Here is a 22,681-nt window from a genome sequence, read left to right on the forward strand (position 1 = left end):
GGTGTGATTGTGGGTTATTTTATTTGTGCTAAGTGCCCCAGGGGGTACAGGACTTTTTAGTATTATATACTTTAATTTAATAACTAAATTAATGAACATACCAATTGCTGACTAAAAAAAATGTGTTTTCAGAAACACAGTTTTGGATATTAGAGATTTGTATTTGCTTCTTATATTATTGGCCTGATGTATCTATTCTCTCATAGTTTGTGATTCTGTATCTTAGGAACCAAGGACTGGAGGTGGGTTTGTTTCAGTGAGTAGAGTACAGTGGTACATAGTAGAGTGGAGTGGTGCAGAGTTCGGGAGTGGAGAGGTGCAGAGCAGGGTGCAGTGGTTTGGAGTGGTGTAGAGTGGAGGCATAAAGCAAAGTATGCATGCTGTGGTATCGCACTGCCAATACTAACAACACATTTTCAATTGAAATGACCATTACATTTGAACAGACATACAGTTTTACTAATAAAACTATATAGTGCACAAACAAAAATGTGTGGAAGTTGCATCATTAAAGTATTTGTGTCCAACACACTTCAGAAATAACAAAACTGCTTCATTTGTGTTCTTTAGTCTGAAATACTTACACAGGTCCTTTAAATGTTGTCATGTGCTAGAAAAAGCATATTTACTGCCCACAGTACCCAGCAAAATTGTCACATAAATCCTCTCACTTTGAAGTCAGAGAAAGAAAAGTAAACAAGCGTCCTAGGAAGACAGAGCTTGACATTTGACCTCGGTCTTTGAATGCACAGCAAATATGAAAATTACAGAAAGGGAATTTGCGGAATAATACAGTAAACACAATTTAAGCAACAGAAGGAATGAACTGAACCTGGAGAACCAAAAAGCAATTAAAGCCAGAGAACAGAAAGCCAGAAGATGAAAGTTGCAAGCCATAAAGACTCTCACTTTTTAAAGCTATTTTTTTTTTATTTCAGGTGCGTTCTGCCAAAAGTTGCCTCTATTACAATGTTATTCAACAGGGAAGTTAAAGTCCACTATAACCCACTTTCATATTTCAAAACGGTAGCATGTATACACCAGCAAGCAAAACAAGTGAAATGTAAACAGGAACAACACGCTGACTTGGATCGTCTTAACGGCTTACATTGTTCAGAGATCAAGGTGTCTTCGCCTGTAAAATTAGAGACATCGCTGTAGGAAGTGGTGTTGCCGTTTCGAATACTGCAAACTCTAAAACGCGAAGGTGCACTCCGCACTTGAATCAGTGCTCACTCGAATCCCCTGGGACACTGCACCGCACTGCCTCTTTGCTGCCCTTCCGTCCACCCATCTAAGCAGAATGGCTGGCGGCGTTAGAAACAGCCTAGCATAACATAGTCTGTTCGGACGGAAACACGTTGTCCCCGCCAAGCGCCCAGTGTGGACCACACACAGTCTAATACCACACCGCTGGCAAACCATAACTAAATCTCCCTCTCAAACTCCAAGCTGAGCAGCATTGCCTACTTTAAGAGGACCGATCAGCCACTAGTCCGTACGGAGTGCACAGCCAATCAGCATTTCTGTAATATGTATTGCGCAAAATGATTGGCTAATGATGACCTCAAAGCTCCAATTCCAGATCACCTGACACGTTAGCAGAACCTTCCACTCTCACATGACCCTCCGAATATGTTCAACAGAGGGATTGGTTGTTAGGCGATCCGGAAGTGCTACTAATACGAACAAATTGCATCCGTTTAAAGACCATTATCGGAGTACGGACATGAGTCTGAATTTGTGGATGGTCTGTGTAAGTACTGACCATATGGTCATCGTTTTTGCTTCCGTGATTGCTTATAACAATAGTGATCGGTAGGTAGCAACCACCATAAGCTTCTAAAACCATTCTACCCCAAGCCCCCCGCATATGCCTTTATCAGTGGGAGTACATCTTAAACATATATTGATTGCGGTCGGGTGGTAACAGACAGTTCATGTTTTGAGCGTCCGACCTTGCTCTGGTATTTGTGCTTTTGATGCCAGTACCATTGGACAAATGCACAAAAGTGTTGGATTCCAGCACGGGGCCACGAACAAACAGCAGGTGCCCCAGACTTCTATCCTATTTCTGTCCTGTACTGTAGGAGAGAGTCAGGAGCACAGCCAAATGCATCAATTGCTTTCGACATATATGTGCCCTGTAGTCTAGGGTTCAGTGAGAATGAGGTTTGTACATAAGTGTGACCTTCGTTATCGTGGCCAGCTCCAAGCTCCTGTCATTGTGCTGCTTTTGTCTAAAACTTTAGTACTGTTCGTGCAATCCCCTTTCACTCATAATGTACAGCTCTTCCGTTTCTTAATTTGTCGTATCCTTGAAAACTGAGTTTTACGTTCAAGCCCAAATTCATAACCCCAAAGTAATTCGCTCATCTTCCAGGTGTTGACGACTCTCAGTTTTCAATCCTTTATACTCTCAGGGGAAGACTTGGGACAGAGTTGGGGAATACTGGAATTGTCTTGGTGCGAAGCGTGTTTTCCTCTTAAATCGAGTCTCCTTCCTTCACCAAATATTAGAACAGTTGAAAGCGTGAGTTATGGCAAACATGACAACCAGAAAGATCCAAGCCAAAAATGTTTGGAAACATGTTATACATAACCAATTTGATCGACAGCTTTACAGCTTGGTCTGGGAGGCATTACATTGGCTTTAAGTGCTTCAGCATGAATGCCTTAATGGGAGGAAGAAAACTGAATGGTGTTGCTCAACTGTACAGAACATACAGAAACGTCAAACGTTTGGGACATCCCTATTCAAAACTTGATGTCTCTGTTTGTAACAGATTGAGTTAAACAACACAGTACAAACATTAAGAATGTAGATGCCCCCTCTTCATCCTCAAATGAATTGGCAATGAAAGTTGACCTCAATCTGTTATGCAGATTTGTAGAGCGCACTATCACATAAGGTATCCTGGCTCCGAGCAGGTATGAGTCTAGGTACATCTAGGGCCTAGTGGAACTACTTGAAAACCCAGGTCTCCAGCTTTGTTGGAATTAAAGGAGCAAGGAGGCTCTTATGTATAGCAGCATGTCATTACATGCTTTAGAAGCAATGTAGAAGAAGGCTTGACTGCCAGATCTGTTTTTCCGTATGCATGAGATTTAGGCAAGTAGGAGTCCAGATGAGTAGATGTGTCTGGAAGGTTTGTGAAAGTAGATGCAATTGTGGAGGTAGACTGGACCAGTACTATGTAGTGCTGTGAAAGTGTGGGTGAGGAGCTTGAATTGAGCTTGTTTGTGAATGGGAAGGCGGTGGAGCTCCTTGAGGTGTGGTGTGGTGTGAGAGTGGTGTAAGAGGTTGAGAGTGAATCTGGCTACTGAATTCTGAATGGTCTGCAGCCGTCTGGTGGGTTTTTTGTTGATCGCGGCATAGAGGGCGTTCCCATACTCCAAGCTTACTTGTGACCGGGGCTTGTGTGACAGTTCTCCGGATGCTAACTGGGAGCCATTTGAAATGCTTCCTCAGCATCTTCAGGGTACAGAAGCATGAGGTGGTGATAGCACGGACTTGGGTAGTCAAGCTGAGTTTACTGCCAGTGGTAATCCAGAGGTTCTTGGGGTGGGGGTGGGTGTTGATCCTAGCTCTGTTGGCCACCAGCTGGAGATTCTTTGGATAAGATTGGGATGCATTTGGAGAGGGCTGTCTGGTTCAGTTGTGGGCTGAAGTAGCTATAAATGGCAATGAGTTTTGTTGCTGAAGAATTGAGAGATTGTTGCAGAGGTGCTGCGAGGGAGAGATCAAGTTGGAGGTGGCCAATGGTGAGGTGAATTATTTTTTAGTGTTGATGATTTCTTTGCTTCTGTTGGTGCTGGAATCAATGTAGCCTGCTACAGTATTTGGTGATCTGGATCATTTGGTGGTAGTGTCTTAAGGCGGATAAGAATGTGCTCCTGTCTTCCTTGTCCTGGCTCATTTTCCATTTGCGCTCTAGTTTTTGCATTGGTGTTTCATTCCGCCTCAGTTCCTCTGTGTACCAGCTGGCTTGGGGGTATGGATTTTGTTGTATTTTTATGTTTCAAGGGGGGGGGTCAAGGGTCCGGTACCAGAAGTGATCTAAGTGTTGAAATTCTTGATGGCTTTGGGGAGGCTGTTACTGTGTTTAGATCGGTATGTGTTGAGAGAGGTGTTCAGCATTCCTGACAAGGACTGGTTCTGTTTTCAGCAGGCTGGTCTGGCAGTGGCGTGTGTGTGAGTTGGCCTGGGATAGGGGTGCTGAACTTGATAAGGGTGTGGTCTGTCAAGGGGACTGATGTGGACTCCTCAACTCAGATGTTGAATAACTTCATGAAAATAGGGTCATGGATAGGTTCCTTTACTCATTGGGTGAGGCCCTGGCTTTCAGGATCTTCAATGAGTGCTCTTGAGTTGATGGTCCGGGTAGCTTCAAGGTGGAAGTTCATGTCTTTGAGTAGGATGTTTACCTCAAAAGACAACTCTTCTTCTACACCCCGACCTGGCTTCTCCACTTTGCCGACCTCGCAACTGTCCCACGCGTCTGCAGAACTACAACCAGTGGTAGATCATTCTTGCACCATCACCGCCAAAACGTGGAACTCTTCCCACCCACCTGTGCCAGATCAAAGACCTTCTTACCTTCAGGAAACTTCTCAAGACCTGGCTGTTCAAGCAGCAGCAGCACCTCCCTCCCCCTCTCCCATCCCCCCGCCTCTCCTCACTTTCTCCTCCCTCCCCTCCTCACTTTCTCCTCCCTCCCTTCCTCAGCGCCTTTAGACCCTCATGGGTAAGTAGTGCGCTTTACAAATCCTTGATTGATTGATGTAATTGCTCATTTGAGGGGGCGAATGGTGCGACGAAGCCCATGATCTTGTCATTGAAGTTGGTGTTTGGTAAACGAGTGACATGTAATGTGAAGTTGGCTGTGACGTGGACCTTGAATGACGGATGTTCCATATTGGAGGAAGCTGTGTCCGTGGCTGTGGTGCAGCTGATGGTGTTCTTGTCGATGTTGGAGATTCTGTCTCTGGGCTTGTGAAATGCATCTTGCTTGGCAATCTTGTAGCCGGAGTGATGGAGTCAGAGGGGTGTAGCCCAAGGTGTGGGGATTGGGATTGCTGTTGCAATGTCAGGTGCTAGCGCAACCTCAAAGATATATTTATACAGCGGCTGACCACAAGCAACTGGGAGGTTCTGATGGTTTGTGCATTCCTCAAACTTTAGGAAGGATTTAACAATTATTAAAAACTGCTCTGGGGATATTCTCGGGTGCATCTATTTGTTTAGCAAAATAGGTTAGTTTGGCTTTCATTATATTTTTTTTCTGAACTGCTTAAGGGCAATACAGTATGCCAACCTTTTCTCAGTATCATAACTTAGCCACCATTTCGTTTCCAACTGTTTACATTTACATTTTTTCAGTCTGAAACTTAGATCAGAACCAGCCCGCTGAAGTTGCGGATCTCCCCCTAGTACAGGAGGTGTCAAAGCCCAACAAAAAGGTGTCACTAAGGGAATCTGACAGCAATATTAGTTCCCATAAACATATTAATCTTTAGTTAAGAAAATATCTTGGTTAAGCCAAATAATCATTGATCAGCGTGAGAAATTGAAAAGCCCTCTGCTACAGCCAAGGTTACATCAGGACTAGAATTAGTACAGAGCAAAGTTTTGGTTGGAAACATACTATCCCACAGATTTGGGATCTAACATTGATTAGACAAGATCTTGGTTCTTTATGGCCAGGTTGTTGAGCCCCCTTGAGAAACCTGGAGGGTGGCGCTTTGTGTTTGCAGAAAACTGACCCAAGAGAGTAAGACAAGGTATGACCCTTGGAGATACATTTAGAGCATTGTGAGCCATGGCTGTCTGCACTAAAACAAGGCTGTATTTCACCGCATGGCGGTATGCGAAGAGAAAGTAGTATGTCTTTACCATAATTAATCTCTGAGACGGAGCTGAAGCAAAAAAAATCAGTGTGGTTGGCGCTGGTCGTGTTTCGGGCATAGATGGGCTTGCCCTTGGTCCATGCAGCTGCCTGCATTTAAAGCACTGGGGAGCACAGTTTGCCCTGCTTACCTCTGACTGCTAAAGCTCTCGGCACAACACCCTCAAATTCAAATTCCCCCTCATGCATCACCCAAACTCACTTTAAAAATACTGAAAAAAATAAGAGCTAGGAAGAGCTTCGAAATGTTGCCCAACACATATATTCACTAAAAAAACAAAGGTTACAGGGATGTTACAATTGGGTTCAGATTTTACTGGCACAAAACCATAGAAATTCAGCAGTTGTAGTTATACTTATCTCAAGAAACTAACTGGTGCCCTAAGGTAACTATAACTTATGCCCCCACCATGCACAGTTTTTCATCAATAATTTCATTGTAAATGATGGCAAGATATTATCAGTGTTGTCATGGAAGATGTCATGACTGATATGTTGGGTAATTAGCAGTGCATGGCAAGGGGGCAAGTTATGTCTTGTGGTGGTTAACTATAACTGCTGAATTTCTATAGTTTTGTGTGTGTAAGATCTGAACCTAACTATAATGTCCATGTAGCCTTTGATTTTTTTTTTATATATATATATATATATATATATATATATATATATATATATATATAATTTTAGTGAACTTCAAAGGTTTAAAAAAAAAATCTATTTCATAACTATGTCCCTGTAGCCATTTGTTATTGTTTTTTTGTGAAAACAATGTCTGTGTGTATGTATATATATGTGTGTGTGTGTTCACTAAAAAAAATAAAAAAAATTACAGGAACATTATAGTTGGGTTCAGATTCTACACACACAAAACCATCAAAATTCAGCTGTTAGTTATTTCAGGTAACTATAATTTCCCTCAGATCTCTATCTTGTATACCCCAAATAACTTCCTGATTGATGCACTTCCCCATGTGACATAAATCTTTTTCAGTATGGTTTTATTACCAAGTAGAAACAGGACCATATTTGGTTGGATTACAAATGTTTTTTCGTGTTTCTATAACTTTACATGAGTTTTTAATTGTGTGGAAGATGCCTTTCAGTTGCATTTATAAGTCCGCCAGACGAGTGGCATCCCTTTTGTGATGGTTTATAGCTCGATTGTTGAGTGGCTCCAGCACTTTGAGGATACTACAGTAGTTTACATATGGCACTTTATAGACAGGTACCACTGTGGAACTGTTACCACTTTCAGTACATGCACTTTAAGGAGAGGAACTAATTGTTGCAGCCTTTATGGATAGTTTTGAGGCATTATGGGATGCTATGGATAGTAGGCATACACTGCAGTCAAAAAGATGAGGTGTCTAACTTTTAGAGACCCAATAGGACAGTTTTGAGCATACAGTGGCACCCTCTTTATTGGAATGTGGTTATAGCAATATGGTGGTCCAAGGTCTGTATAATATGTGGGGTTCATAGAGATAGTGATTATACCTCTGCACATGGCACTTTATAGTGTGTGTATATATATGAGACAATGTGAGATGCCCATGGGCAATTTGCATATTGGCACAGTTATCCTATTGTAGCAATTGCTTAATACAGGATTTTGGGTAGTATACCATAGAGGCATTTAAAAAAAAAATGGGCCACATTGTTAGTTCACAATCTGTATAGTAGCACTGAGTCGCATGTTCAGGACATCTGCCTTATGCACTACTTTTAGTAGTGTAGTATAAATGCACTTTAGAGAGATTGGCTAATAAGATGTCACTGGAATTGATTGCAAAAAAAACAATATGATAAGAGTTGTCAGATACAACGTAGCAGAACAGATGCAGATAGCACTTCTGTTCTTGTCACTTTACCAACTTGATGGGATTTGGCAATAACAGGTTGGTGTCGACATGATTTCACTACTATGTTACGTTTTAATTGTTTGAACTGCAAGGTCCTTGGGCAGTACATAGCCATTTGTTAGAATCTTTGATGAGATTTGGTTTTATTAATCAATCAAGTTAAGAATATTCGTACCCTTACAAGCAATTGTTTTATTTGTGGAACTAACAGCATCTGATATGCATTAATGAACGCAGCTATGGGCATTGTTTGAATTTTTAAACATTAAGATCTGCAGTAGATGGGCATTCAAATATGTGGAAACTTAATAACATGAACATGTAATAGGGCAATTTATTTATTATTAAAGATTATACTGTGGGGGCGTGGCTTGTCCGGCCAAGATGGTGGGTGAAAGTTAACGGAGCTCCGTGGTGGGCCTGATCCAGCTATCCCATCGGGTTGGGGACGGACCGCTGCAGCTCAAGGCATAGAGGTGCGGGGCTCAGTAGGTGCCGGCCGCACTGATCGGGAGGCGGAACAATCCCCCGGGAGCCGGGCTGGAGCCGATGTGGTCTGCGCAGCGCAGCACTGCACAGTGGGTGAGGCTGGGCTTGGAGTGCCTGCGGGTGGGTGGTGAGACCCGGGTGTGCCCAGCATTAAATTGACAGGCGGATCCTGGGCAGGATTGGGATAATCAGCACCTACCTGACCTGAGAGGAGGTGAGACACAGGTGGAGCGAGGTGCAGAGCGGTGCATCGCACACGAGGGCCTTGGCGTGCTGATTCCTCCCTGCGCTGCCTCCGCTAGCGGGTGAAAATGTGTGGACAGCCACCAGTGTGGCGGCTGAGCTGGGTAGGAGGGCTCTGCTCCTACCAACCCCCACCCAAGCAACTGGTTTACCACTGAAGAGGCCGGGGCCTCGTGCCTGTGCTGCTGCGCCGTGCCCCCAGCTCTCCTGTGGATTTGACCGCACTGGGGGGCTGAGCTGGAGGTGCACTTAGGAGGAGTCCCCAGGCTGCTTCTGGCACAGCACCTGGACCTGAGGATACATAAAAGAGCAACATGGTGGGTCGCCACCTGGGCTGCAGCCTGTCATAGTCTTCAGGGGGGCTGCTCGTGCTGCTGCACGCTGTGACTCACACCTGTGTGCACGCACATGGGGCCCCCCTGTGCAACTGGCTTTTAACAGTACACCCCAGGAGTCATGAGCTTAGAGCGCCAGGACCCTGGATCAGACAATATGGGCCATCTGTGCTCTGGTGCGGGGGGCCAAACAAACAACACTCAGACAGGCCTCTGGGCGCTGTGCTGGCGGCGGTGGAGCATATCCGAGCGTCGCTGGAACAGGCCCGAACCTCATTGGAGGGTAAAAATTGACAAGGTGGCTAGTGATCTCACCTTGCTTCGCGCTGACCATCGCAAACTAGCGGACAAGACTCACTCTCTGGAGGGCTGCCTTGATGAAATTGCTCCCAAAACGACTCACCTGGAGACATCCTTGCAAGCAGTGTTAAGTAGGCGGACAACTTTGGAGCGCCATGCGGAGGATGCTGAGGGGCACACCAGAAGAAACAATCTCTGTGTTGTGGGTCTCCCGGAGGTCCTAGAGGGCACAGATGCAGTTGCCTACGCCACAAACCGACTCCGAGCGTTGGTCCCCGAAGGCTCGGTGACACCCTTCTTCTCGGTGGAGCGCGCCCACCGGGTCCTGATGAGAGCCAGGCTGCTGGGCAGAGGCCCCTGCCCTTTCCTCATTTGCCTGCTGCACTTTGCAGACAGAGACCGCACTTTGCGTAAGGTGAGATAGCTCCCGACACTTCAGGTTGACAATATGCAAGTCATGATGTTCCCGGATTACATAGTCGCTGTACAAAAGCAACGAGCATCCTTTCTGACAGTGAAACGCAAACTTCATGCCCTCCATTTAACATAATCCCTTCTCTTTCCCTGCCAAGCTGCGAGTAGTGGACCACAGAAAAACTCACTTCTTCAGCACCCCGGATGACGCCTGGGAGTGGCTGGAATTAACTAATCTGAGCAGCCAACAAGAGGGGATGAAGGAGAGCTCCACGCAAGAAAACTCTCAATCACGCAGACAGAGAAATCACAAACGATGTGAAGCCCCCTTCCAGATGCCCACCATGCTCCCGACTTAGAGCAGATCATACATGAATGTCGGCAGGAGTTACAGAATGCAGCAGTTATCGGTGAGCTGCTGGTCACATTTGACTCAGATGTTGAACGGCTCCCTCGTTGGCTCCCCCTGTGGTGACACCACAAACAGCAGACATCATCTGAACTGCCGCACCCGGCGTATACGGACACTCCAATCCACTACTGGCAATGTGGTGCCGCCACACAACATGACCTTGGAAATACACCTTGTCACATGTTCTACTTGTCCCCCATGCAGACTAGTTGGGCAGCCACAATTGCTGGGGAAGCTATGATGGATTTCCATGCAGACAACTTGATCTCATACTAGATGCCGTGCGCTCATCTGCCGCCCACATCCACACTATTTCTGGGGCTTCTACCTCCTTAGGCTCCCCATCTGACACCTGGCCACCTCCCTTCCATCTTACCTGTTAGTGGGTCCTTCCGTGTCACACTGGTGATGCCAACAGGCAAGTTACATAGTTTGGGCGGATGGAGCAGTTGGTTCTGAACTGCACATGTTTGGTTTTGACTGGAGCCAGAGTCGTCCTCCCCCCCCCCCCCCCCCCCCACCCCCCACCTTCATCCCCCTTCCCCTGCGTCCTTTCTAGCGGTCATAGATCTGACCCCGGGGTCCCGACCTCCACATCCTGACATGGAATGTGCACGGCATACTCGTGCCAGCACGCAGATATTCCATATATTCATACCTTTTTGGGACACTTAATTCAAATAGCACTCTTGCAGGAAACCTCCCTCACGCACCTGGAGGCTGCACAATTGTGGAGGTGCTGGCGAAGGCAGCTATTTGCGACCAATTACTCCTTCTATGCCAGGGGGCCCTGATCTAGATACACGCGTACACCCTGTTCAGGTTAACGACTACGAGATCGATGCTGAGGGGCAATGTGTTAGTACGTGGATGACTGAGAGGCCGGATGATATTATTGGGGTCCATTTATGCACCAAATTTGGACCAGGTTCTTTTCTCAGCAGGCTTTCTGGCCCTCTCTCTCGATGGAGTGACCTCCTCTGGCTGTTGGGAGGAGACTTCAACAGTGTGCTAGACCTCCAGATTGATCACTCCTTCCTCCGCCACCCGCTGCACCTACAGTGATTGCTACAAGTGCTCTGCGAGAGTGGCTCAAGCACTGGTAGCTGCTGGATATCTGGCTACAGTGTAATCCTGATGCTAGTCTATTCGTTTTTCTATGCCCCACATCAGCTTCATGTGAGACTTGACAAAATTTTATGCACTCCCAACCAAAACTCAGTGGTTTTGGGGACAGATTACTCAGGCCACACTCATTCGGATCATAACCCACAACTTCTACAGCTGGGTTTGGACATTTCTCCCCCTGTGATCCCCACATGGTGACTACAGCCAGAGTTGCTATAAGATGTTACGTTCAGGGCATCGTTAGACCAAACTATCCCCGAATATTTAGACCTCCATGCTAGTTCTGCCTCATCGCTTCTCATTGAATGGTCTTTACATGAGGGCACTGTCTGGGCGCACAATGGAACCTGCACAGATCCATTGAACATGACCTGGTCCGAGTAGAAAGGTCCCTGTTATGCACGAACAAAGGGTCGTACAGCACCCTACAACTGCTCCAGAGCTGGCATCTGACCGGGCGGAACACGTGTCCCTGTTGGAAAGGTTGAGATGTCTTAACTATACAGCACATTCGGCTCGCACACACACACCACAGCTGACCGGTCAGGCAGACTGCTGGCCTGGCTGAACCGCCAGGAGCAAGATCACAGCTCTGTGGTGGCACTGCGCTTGGCGACGGGCATCTCGCTCCACACCCCAGGTTAGATACATACCGAATTTACCCAATACTACATAGCTCTTTATTGCTCTTCAATGGTAGCAAATTCAACTGATTAATGAATTCTTTTCCCTGAACACTCTCCCCTGTTTGACAGATGAGCAGCGTGAAGAACTGGATGCACCCCGAACACTTTCTGAGATACAAGACAGTATCCGTGAGTTGACCACAGACAAAACTCCGGGCCTTGATGGCCTACCATCAGAATTCAGTAAGACCTTCTCCTCTGCCATCGCGCCCACCTCCTCTGCCTTTACAAGGAGGTGCTGAGGACCGCCACCCTGCCTGTGTCGCAGGGGGAGGCACTGTTGGTATCGCTCCCCAAACCTGGTAGGGATCTGACAGCACTGGGCTCTTACAAACCCCTTGCAATGCCAAGCACAGACTATAAAATCCTGGCCAAAACCCTTGCAACGCGATTAACATCCCTAATATCTCAACTGGTCCACCTGCACCAAAACAGATTTGTGCTGGACCGCGGCACGTCGCTGAATATCAGGAACCTATTCAGGGGTATGAGGTACTCGACTCAGGACTGGCCCCGGGTGGGTTGCCTAGTGCTTGATCTAGAAAAAAAACTTTGATTCCCTTGAGTGGTCCTACCTGTTTGAGGAACTGTGGTGCTTTGGACTGGGCCCCCACTTCTTGTGCCTGCAAGAGTGCTATACACCCGACCCCCAGCTCAGAGTTAAGATTGGTGCAAGCATCTGTCCCCATTGAGCTGGGTAGAAGGACGCAACAGGATTGCCCCCTCTCTCCGTTACTATTCTCACTTGCCATGGAACCCTTAGCGGTTGAACTTCGCCAAAGGGGGGGTAGTTTGCCGCATCCCATTAGGAGACTGCTCCCATATTGTATCATTATATGCAGATGACCTCCTTTTTTATACCTCAGACATTGAAAACATCCCAGCTGATATTGCGGATATCTTACAAAACTTTGCCGCTCTTTCTGGGCTGTGGGTCAACTGGGCGAAGTCATGTCTATTTCCTTTCGTTCCTGACACACCTGACCCAGGCATCTGCCTGTCCAGTGTGATTATCCCCTGGCAGCCTAGAACATTCCGCAATCTTTGCATCCACATATTTCACACAGAAGATTACCTTCACAATGGTAACCTTAAACGGGCGGTGACCTCCATTAGAACTGACGTTCTGGCAAACCCTGTCCCTCTCAGTGATGGCCAGAATTGCCCTCCTAAAAATGGTAGTTCTTCCCCGGCTGGTCTATTATTTTTCTAATTTAATTTACCCTATTATGTTCTGGCCAGATTCTTTAGGAACTGGAGACTAGGATCCGAGAATTCCTCTGGGGTAAGGGCCGCTGTAGAGTAGCACTGAGGAAGCTGTACTTGCCCCTGGACAGGGGAGGCCTGGCAGTTCCGAACATGGAGCCATATTAGCTGGCCTCCCAGCTTCAGTGGGTGGCACGGTGGCTAATTGGCGGACACAGCAACTAAAGCACCACCTTGGACAATGCCCTAAATTCTAAACCTCTTCCACCCCCTTACAAAACTGAAACACCCTTAATGGGCGTAGAGCATCGTTGCTACTGAAGAAGTCTGCACCTCAAGTGCTGAAGCATCCCCTACACACCTTCCATGGTGCTACTTGGCTTGCAGTCCACAAGCAGCACTGTGCTGAGATCCTGGCACGTGGCAGAGATACATACATTAGGCATCCTATACGATGAGGGCACACTCATCCCATTTGCCATCTTGGTGGCTGAGATAGGTCGGCCAACGGGGGAATTCTTACTGCATAGTTCTCTGAGACACTGGGGAGACATAACAGCGGAACCACCACCACAGTTACTTCTACAATATATGCATGTCATGGGGCAAGGCAGACACCTAGTACGGTGGTTTACTGATGCCCTCCTGTCACACACAGCTCACAATTGCGCTGCACGCCAAGTGGGAGGCAGACTTGACAAGAACTTGCCCTAACATGGCATGAGCTGCTGTGCTGTCCAGCCACACTAACATTCCCCGTAACTTTGGGTTCCACCTCATCCAGTTTGACATCTTTCACAGGGCCTATCTCACACCGGCAAACCTTTACAAATACTATCAGCAGCTGAATGCTGCATGCCCCCCTCTGTGCGCTGCCAGGAGCGGACGTACTCCATATGCTTTGGTCCTGCCCCTACCTCAGCACCTACTGGCTTGGCGTCATGGTGAGAATGCCAGACTGCACGTCGCACTCACTTCTGTCCACATGGGAGGCTTGCCTCCTGGGTCCATACCCCAGGGCCAAGGGGCATAAAGCCTCGTTGAGATTTCTTGACCTTGGTCTCCTGATGGCTAAGCACCCAATTACCAAGATCTGGAAAGCCACAGTCCCACCCACATTAGCGGCATGGGAGAACTCTTTTGCGGTGTAGGTGGAGGGGGTGGCGCTGTGTAGGGAGGACAACATAGACCTCGGAAAATATCCCTTAGCCACCAGTTGGGATGCGATGCTTGATAAACAGAGGCGGGGCAGCCGACAAAAATGGGCACTACTGCAGCCAATGATACACTGTTGATTACTGGATGAACTGTCCGCACACAGGGGCTAACTACTGCTCCTGCTGAAACGCACATGTACGGTCTTTGTCCCTGCTTACGGGAACTGGCCCTGTGGTGAGTGGGTGGAGGGGGCGGACCGGCAGAGGTGGATACTGGACATGTGAGATATGCTGGGACTGTTGAGGGGGCTGTGCGGGAGGGTGAGGAGGGGTGCACAGGGGGGTGGTTCGAAAGAGACTCCAAGTTGTTAACTGTTTTGTAATTGCACTGTTATTGCACACAATTGATACTCTACCTCGAAATGCAGTTGTGATGAAGCTGTTTGTAATGCATATGTTCCCCATTCCATTACATGTTGTACTGCAACTTTTAATTTAAAACAAAAACAATAAAAAGATTCAAGCAAAAGGAAAGATTATGCAGTGCAACAAGTATGGTGTCACTGTAGTGCTGGGCTACAGGGGGGAGCAGCATTCTAGTATGCAATGTCTGGTGACAGTGCAATAGCAGAGGGATTGGTTTTAAACTCGTGGAGCTGATGGAATACAGGCTGTCCAGTCGAAGGCGAAAGCTGAAACGTGTAGGCATCCTGTTAATGGTTTGGTGCATTTCTCATGAATAAATAAAGAAGATTGACTTTCCTTTCTGTGTCCGGCGTCTCAAAGTGGCAAAATTCCAAATGTGCTGCGACTGCTCTGGTGAAACAAACACTAATTTCTTTTTTTTTAAAACAAAGGTTACAGTGACGTTAGTTAGGTTCAGATTTTACATGCACAAAACTATAGAAATTCAGCTTTTATGGTGTTATTTCAAGTAACTATAACTCCTGCCCTAAGGTAACTATAACTCGCACCCTCGCCATGGACAGTTTTCTCATCAATAATTTTACTGCATATATTAGTGATATTATCAGTGATGTCAAAGAAGATGTCATGAGTGATGTAATATCTGGGGTAATTAGCAGTGCACGGCGAGTGCACAAATCATAGTTGCCTTAGGGCGCTAGTTATAGTTACTTGAAATACTGTAAGAGCTAAATTTCTATGGTTTTGTGCATGTAAAATCTGAACTTAATTATAACCTCCCTTTAATTTTTTTTTTTATTTTTTTTTTATTTTTTTTTTATGTTATGTAAGATACCATCACAATGTACAGTGTAGGGGGTTTGACACAGGGCCTGACTCCCTTATTTCCTCATGTGCTGCAATATCCCCGGTAGAAAATGCTTTCAGTTTTCCACTTCAATTCCATCAAGATGGCATTCGGATGTGCCAGACTTTTGGCATAAATACAGAATGTTTGCACTCTAGTTACTCATTAGAACATTGTAAGCTGCTGATCACCAAGGAGTTAGCTGGCAGGCTACTTCGGGTGTTCAAAGTGCATGTTTCAGTCAGCATTTCAGACTTTTTTAGTGAAATGAAAGAGAAAGATATTTGAGAACTCACTTTAAAGATGTTCTCTCTAGAGCACTAGCCATAATTTCTATGACAAAATGATCCCCTTCATTTTGTTCCTTTCTAAATTAAATGTTTTAAGTGTTACCAGTTTGATTCAATCAAGATGTCTTCAGGTGTGCCACACTTTAGTCATATATAAGGCTGTTAGCACTCTAGTTCTTTAGAACACTCTGGGAGCTGCGGTAGAACACGGGTGAATGAAAAACTTTGTGGGGTAATCCTCGCCTCTGTGTCCTTAATAGAATTGAAACTTTCCTCCTTGTTAGCTAGGAACTTTTTCATTCTATGTCAGGACCAAAGGCGAGGATTATTCAGGTTCAAAGCTTTCCTACCGCAGGAGATGCGGCTTCATTAATAGGTTTAAAGTAAAGCTTTTAAAAAGTAGACTGAGGACCAGTCAGCTGCATTTGTGGTATCCTTGAGTCTGCCACCTACCTGAATGGCTTTAGAGGCCAAGGCTCCCCTGGCTGAGTGAGCTCCAAACTGAATGCCTGCGTCTGGCATAATCCACCTTGCCCATCTGGTAATAGAAGGGGAGGAAACTGCCTTAAAAAGGTTTCCTGAGGGAAATCAGAAGCTGTCTCTCACCTGGTGGTCTGACATCTGTCATATCCTCATAGGCCTTAATTGCCCGTACTACACAAAGTTTAGGAGAGTCATGAAATGCTGGGTAAGATACTGACCTGGTATTGGTTTTGATTCTACTGAAAACCGTAAAGGTCACCCCTTCTGGAGTGGAAACTCTTGCTAAAATGTCTAGAACTTTGACATCAGATACTGTTTTTCAAGAAATGAGGCACAGGAGCATGGTTAACTTTGATGATATTTCCTTACGGCGAGGAATTGATTATCCTGCTAGCTAAGCAATAGTCGCAAATCCAGATTGAAATCTCATAAGCTGGTGTATCTGAGCTTGGGAGGCTTTGATATTCTGATACCCTTCATAAGTTTGCACACCCACAAGTGCTTATCATTCGGTAAATTATTGATGGGGCAGTGACCTGTCGAAATGGCTGACCTGAACGAATTGACTGTGCAGTAGGCCACACAAGATTGCGTGAGCTCCGCTAGGAAGCTCAGAATGTCTGTAAGGTCTGGGCCCATAGAATGAAGATGCCTCTCCACACACCAACGCATCTATCGTGTCCAAGCGATTGAGATCTCTTGATGGTACTGGAGACCGGAGCTTGTTGGGTGAAACGATCAGCGTCGCTAGAAAGTCTTCTGTTCTGCCAATGTCGCTTGAAATGGTCCAAGCCGTGAGCTTGATGTCCTTGGAGAACAAGAGGATGTTAATGCCGTGGGGATCCAGAAGGATTTCTGGGTAGGATGCAAGTTCTATTGGAGCCACCGAGGACTGTTCCAGCAGCTAGGGGACCCACACCTGAGACTTCCATATTGGTGTTATCAAAACTGTTGATTCCTTCTGATGCCGGACTTAGGCTGCCACTCTGAGAATTAGAAGAAAAGGAGGGAAGGCGTATTGTTGTCCCTTTGTCCAGTTTTGGAGGAACGCATTCACCGCTATGTTTCTGGGAGCAGGTCACCAATTGACGTAGAGGGGAAGCTGGATGTTCACTCTAGATGCGAACAAATCCATGCTGCAAAGACTCCATCTGTCTATCAGAGCACGGAACACTGAAGAGAGTATTTGCCAGTTGCTGGAATCTTTAATGTGTAACAGGAGTTCCAGTCCACCACAGAGTTCTGAGCCCCAGGTAAATATTCAGCTGTCCGCAATATCTGGCGTTGAAGGCAATAGTGCCTGAAATCCATTGCCTATTCTGCTAAGGCTCTTATTCCCGTGCCTCTGTCAGTTGATATACTGTACTGCCACAATGTTGTCAATCATTAGGAGGATACAGCATGCAACTGTGTCTCAGTGAGGGATTGAATAGCAATTGTGCCCGCCAGGAGCTCCAGGCAATTGATGCGGAGGTTGACTTCCTCCTCTGTCCATTTGCTCCCACCCCCCTCAATGGAGACCTCTCTGCATCTGGCTCCCCAGCTCTGCCGACTGCCATCTGATTCTTTAATCAGATCCGCGGCTGAGCTGAAAATCGCTCTGCCATTCCAAGCCTCCATGTGGTCGATCCACCATAGGAGCTCTGTCCTGGTCTGTCGTCAGGGGAATCAACTCTGAGTATGTAAGGCCTCGCCAAAGGTGGGTGGCCTTCAGTCGTTGTAGAGCCCTGTAGTGCAGGGGCTGGGAAATAGCGCCTGGATTGACTATGACAATAATCCAACAACTCTGGCAAGCTGACGTTGCAAAATCCTGTCTCTCCTCTGAACCTTGGTGGGCTTTTTACTGATTTTGTGTATTTTCTGCACCGGCAAGCTCAGGGTTGCCACTCTGGAGTTGATGAGAAACCTCAGTCATATTTTGCACGGGCATCAACTCCGACTTCTGGGTATTGATCACGAACCCCAGGTTCTGGAGAAGCGTAATAGTCATGGTCAAGTGTGTGAGCAATTGCAATTGGGACTGATCAATGATAAGGAGGTCATCCAGATAGATGATCAACCTGACACCTTTCAATCACAGGACTTCCACCACTGGTTGGAGTAGTTTGGTGAAACACCATGAGGCAGAAGAAAGTACAAACTGTAGTGTCTGGAATTTATATATCTGTTCCTTCCATGCAATTTGGAGGAAGCACCGGTGTGGTGCAAAAATGGGGACTAAGATACGCATCCTTGAGGTCCAGCTGAACCATCCAGCCTTCCTTCAGGAGAAGGTCCCTTATTAGGTGTATCCCCTTCATTTTGAAGTGGCGGTATACCAACCACTTGTTGACTTGTCTCAGGTTTATCCCTGGTAGATAACCCTTGTCCTTCTGTACAAGAAAGAGGTTGCTGAGAAAACCATAATGGTGAAGTACCAACCTGTAAATTGCCTCTTTTTTTTAACAGTTCTTGGACCTCTTAGTCGATGAGGTTAGTCTCCTCCTCTGAGAAATATTAGGGGTGGGGTGCTTACTACCTGCACTGCAGTACGGTAGTACCGTAGAACTCTAGGTGATACCCTCCTACCATATCCAGTTCCCTCGGGTCTGCGGTAATCTCTGTCCATTTGTGAACAAAATGTTTGTCTCCCCCACCCGCCATTGGGCTTTGATTGGGGGGGGGGGGAGGGGTATGCTATACCATTGAAACCTCTAGGGGTGTTGGCCCCTCTTCTCGCTGCCTGTCTGGTTCTGCCTCTGCCTCCACCTCGATTGGGGGAAGAAGACTCCTTGACAGCCGTCATGCCATCCATTGTTTCTCTTGGGTTGTCCTCTGTAGGAGCCCTGGTGGTCTGGACGGCCAGAGGAGTGCCCCCTGCCTCTTCTGGCCCTGGTGGAAACCTTACTCTGGAAAATCTTTTTGATGGAGGACTGGACCTTGTCCAGTGCCGAGAAGGTGGCAACAGATTTTCCCAGCTCCTTCACAAAGGGGTCTCCAAATAAATGCCGTTGTGCCACAGTGGCGGCCTCCAGTGTGGAGAGCTTACCAAGTTTGGGGTCAATCTTTTATTAACCAAACCATCTCCTTTCATCTGAAAGGGCACACTTTCCTCTGCACCCAGCCCGCAACAATGTCCCTAGGGAGTAGTTCACCTGTTTGGATAGTTCAGCAATGATCTTAGTGAGGGCTCCCAATAAATTGATATTCTGCCATCTGGTATGGATTATCCCTTCTGAGTCAAAGATGTCTGAGGAGTCTTGCCTCCCCTTCCATGGAATCAGTGGCGGTAGATCCGGGGCGCCAAGGGTGTCCAGAATCCTGGTCTTCATTGGAGGAGCCGCCTTCCTCAGTCTCACTCGCTCACCCCTTTTGCAGGTGACCCCTTGCCTGGGTCAAAGTTTGGAACGACTAAGTCTGGAGACTAAGTTTTCTCAAGTATATCTCCCCCCCCCCCCCCCCCCCCCCCAAATAGGAAGGGTGCGCATTTTAATATGCGTGCACTCTTGTGGAAAGCTTCCCAAAGACGGTCGAAGCCCTCCAGGTGCCCCGCATCACGTTTCTGGGCCTTAGGCGTGCTCTTTAAGGGTTGTTTGCTGGGCCCTTGACCTGGGTCAAGATGAGACCCTGATTTTCTTCCATAGACCTGTGAAATCAGCCTATCCACACTCCTGCAGCGGTGCTCTGGATATGGCCACTGAGAAGCTTGTCCACCTCTGTAGGGAGTCTGCATTGGGTTGGATACTCCTTCAGATGCAAACCCAGGGGTATATTCGTGGTCCCTGAAAAGCTCCTTTTAATATGAGGGTGTGACCACCAAGGTAGAAACACCTAACATAAAAACGCCCAACTGTATATATTATAATGGGCAGCCCCCTCACAGGTACTCTGGCCTGACAAAATATATAATGGTTTGGAAAAATAGGTGAAATGTAGGATAAGGGCTGCAATTGCTGTGACACACACTTATAATATGGTGTGAAGGCCAATAATGTGAGGAGACTGCACCTGTGGTGTAAAAGCAGCCGAGTACAATGAACAGACCTCGTTCATGGGGTCAAGCGAGGGTTGGTAGTGCTGTGATACTAAGGAAATCTACTGCATAGACCCTCTAGAATGAGCCCTAACATGTATTGCTGAACTGAGCAGCGCAAAAGAAGCTGCTCCCTCAGACTGCAATGCGCTCAAGGAATGCTAGCAGCGCAAAAGAGTACCCTCTACAGGACCCGCTTTCTATCAAGGAAAACGTGCACTTGAGTCGAATCCTACAGCGCGGCACAAGTTGCTATTGAAAAACAGTTGCACTGTAAACAGTGGCACGTAAACAAAACACAAAAGTAAAGAAGTAAAGCAGTTTTTATCTCATTGGGTCACAACCCTTAGAGAGTCAAGGAAGGTAGGGCACCTAACTGACAGAGCAGTGGAGAAGGAAGAGGAAACATCATGGATATACCTATATACACTTTGCACTGCATTATGATTGGTTATCGGTTGTTATGGTCACCTGAAACTGATTACTCATGGGAAATGTAGTGACTGTTTTTTTTTTTTTCTTTTTCCTCCTATTAGAATTACCTAACAGACTGTTCCTGTTGGAAGTACATGTTTTACTGAGAATGTCTGACTTCCTTCTCATATGGCTGAAAAAGATAGTGTGAATGTACAGAAAATATGTTCTCATTTAACCTTTTAGAGCACCTTCCATAACCTCTGTGGGGAAAATCATGAGAATAGTTCTCTCAAAAACATGATTCATGAAATCTGAGCTGGCTAATATCACCCTAGAACACACCACAGTCCCTAAAACTAGTATGGTACCATCAACAAATGATTTATATTGTAACTAAAATTTATCATCCTTAATGTTCTCCTTTTTGTGACCCTCAACACCTGCCATTCCCTACAATACATTTCAATAGGGTAGTATTGTTTGTTGGTCCCAAGATGGCTGGCATCACTTTCTGGTTGAAGTGCTGACCGCCTATCAAATCTCACCATGAGATCTGTGCTTGGGCTCCACCCATATATACAAATTAGTTTTTTCTTTAATATCTCAAAAACTACAGAACAGATTTACACCAAATAAGAACAAGAATTGGCAAAGCCAATAGGCCTTGCCTGTGCAAGAGGTACTGGTTCTGCAAATGCGTTTAGCCATGTTGTACAATAACGTGGCTACTGTGCAGCATGGCTAGAAGTTAGGTACATGGAGAAGAGTGGCTTAGAGATGCTTTAGACATAAGTGTCATTCGTGCGTTCATAATTCTGATACATTCTGAAATGCAAAGTTCATTTAAATGTTGTGTGCTAGAAAAAAAAAACTATATCTAAATCATCTCACTTTGAAATCCGAGAAAGAAGGGTAACCAAGCGCCCTTGGAATATAGGGCCTGGCATGTGACCTGTAGTTGACTGTACGTCGACTGCATCTGGGGCACCTTGCCGCATGACCAGATTGATACACCCATCTGAGGAGAGAGCAGCGGCATTGCAGTGATCTCCGTACGTGTGCATCAGCCCAGCAAAGCCATAAAATGCCCCTAAATCTCAGCGCTTACCTTTGCAGGGCCCCATTAGCTTTACCTTGCCTACTGAAACTGGGGTCTACACCCCGCTGAAGCCCCCTGATGGGGGAACTACCCAGAGATGAGTTAACCCTAAAAAGCTCTGTTGGCCCACTTGGTTTCTCCTGCCTGTCAGCTGACAAGTGTCCAGAGGGAGCAACTTGGGGGGACGAGTGGGGTATATGGGCCCTCGGGAGTTGAGCAGTGCCCCGCAGGAGGACTGTGACAGTGTAATAGGGGAGCTTCAGCCACAGCAGCTCCAAACAAATTGTTGGTGGCTGCCACGCAGCCATAAGAGCTGATTCTAGCCTGGTGGCCCTTAACTGGAGACAGTCACCTTTGAAGGGCCCACAAAGGCCCGGGGTACGTTGCAGGAGGAGAAGCAGCCCTTGTTGTGGTGGTGGTGGTGGTGGTGGTGGGGGGGGGTTGACAGCTGTACCGCCTGAAACAGAGGATTGCCCTTCAGATCGGAGACACAACAGTCTGCATAGTGATGGAGAGGGCAGGCACAGGTCCACCAGGGAGCCCCGTCGAAGGTCTATCGAGCGATTTTTAAGGAAAGGAAATAAGCCCTGTTGTCTGGGAGGGTATATTCACATCAATGGGAGCTACAGAGTCTAGCTATCCTTATACCAGGAGAGGCGCCACAGCTGCTTTGACCATCTGCCTCTTATTTAACGCTTATAAGTGTGTCCATGGTTCTTTCGGCCAGGGTGACCGAGGCCGTACTGGCCTACCCCTCTTGGTCCTGGTTTGTGGTGCATCTGGGCTGCCTAGGAGGTCTAGGGGGCTGAAAGCAATGAGCAAAAGAAAATTTGGGAATTCTTCAGTGGCGGGCGATACGATTGCTGTTAGTGACTTTATTTATTTATTTTTTTATTATTATTTTTTTTTTTTTGCGACTAGCGTCCTCACTAAGGAGCGATCGAACTAACAAAGGAGAATATCCAT

At 46.7% G+C, this 22,681-nt stretch overlaps 1 protein-coding gene across 1 annotated transcript in view; it reads left to right on the forward strand.

The window, feature by feature from the left end:
• Positions 1 to 1,629: 1,629 nt before the first annotated feature.
• The window catches only part of LOC138259305 (suppressor of cytokine signaling 5-like), a 41,468-nt gene continuing 20,416 nt past the window's right edge, over positions 1,630 to 22,681 (forward strand). The window contains exon 1 of the mRNA XM_069206924.1: positions 1,630 to 1,756. The gene's annotated coding sequence lies outside the window, so the exon portion shown is untranslated. The remainder of the gene's footprint in view (positions 1,757 to 22,681) is intronic.

Source organism: Pleurodeles waltl, chromosome 9, assembly GCF_031143425.1.
Source record: "Pleurodeles waltl isolate 20211129_DDA chromosome 9, aPleWal1.hap1.20221129, whole genome shotgun sequence".
Taxonomy (NCBI): Eukaryota; Metazoa; Chordata; class Amphibia; order Caudata; family Salamandridae; genus Pleurodeles; species Pleurodeles waltl.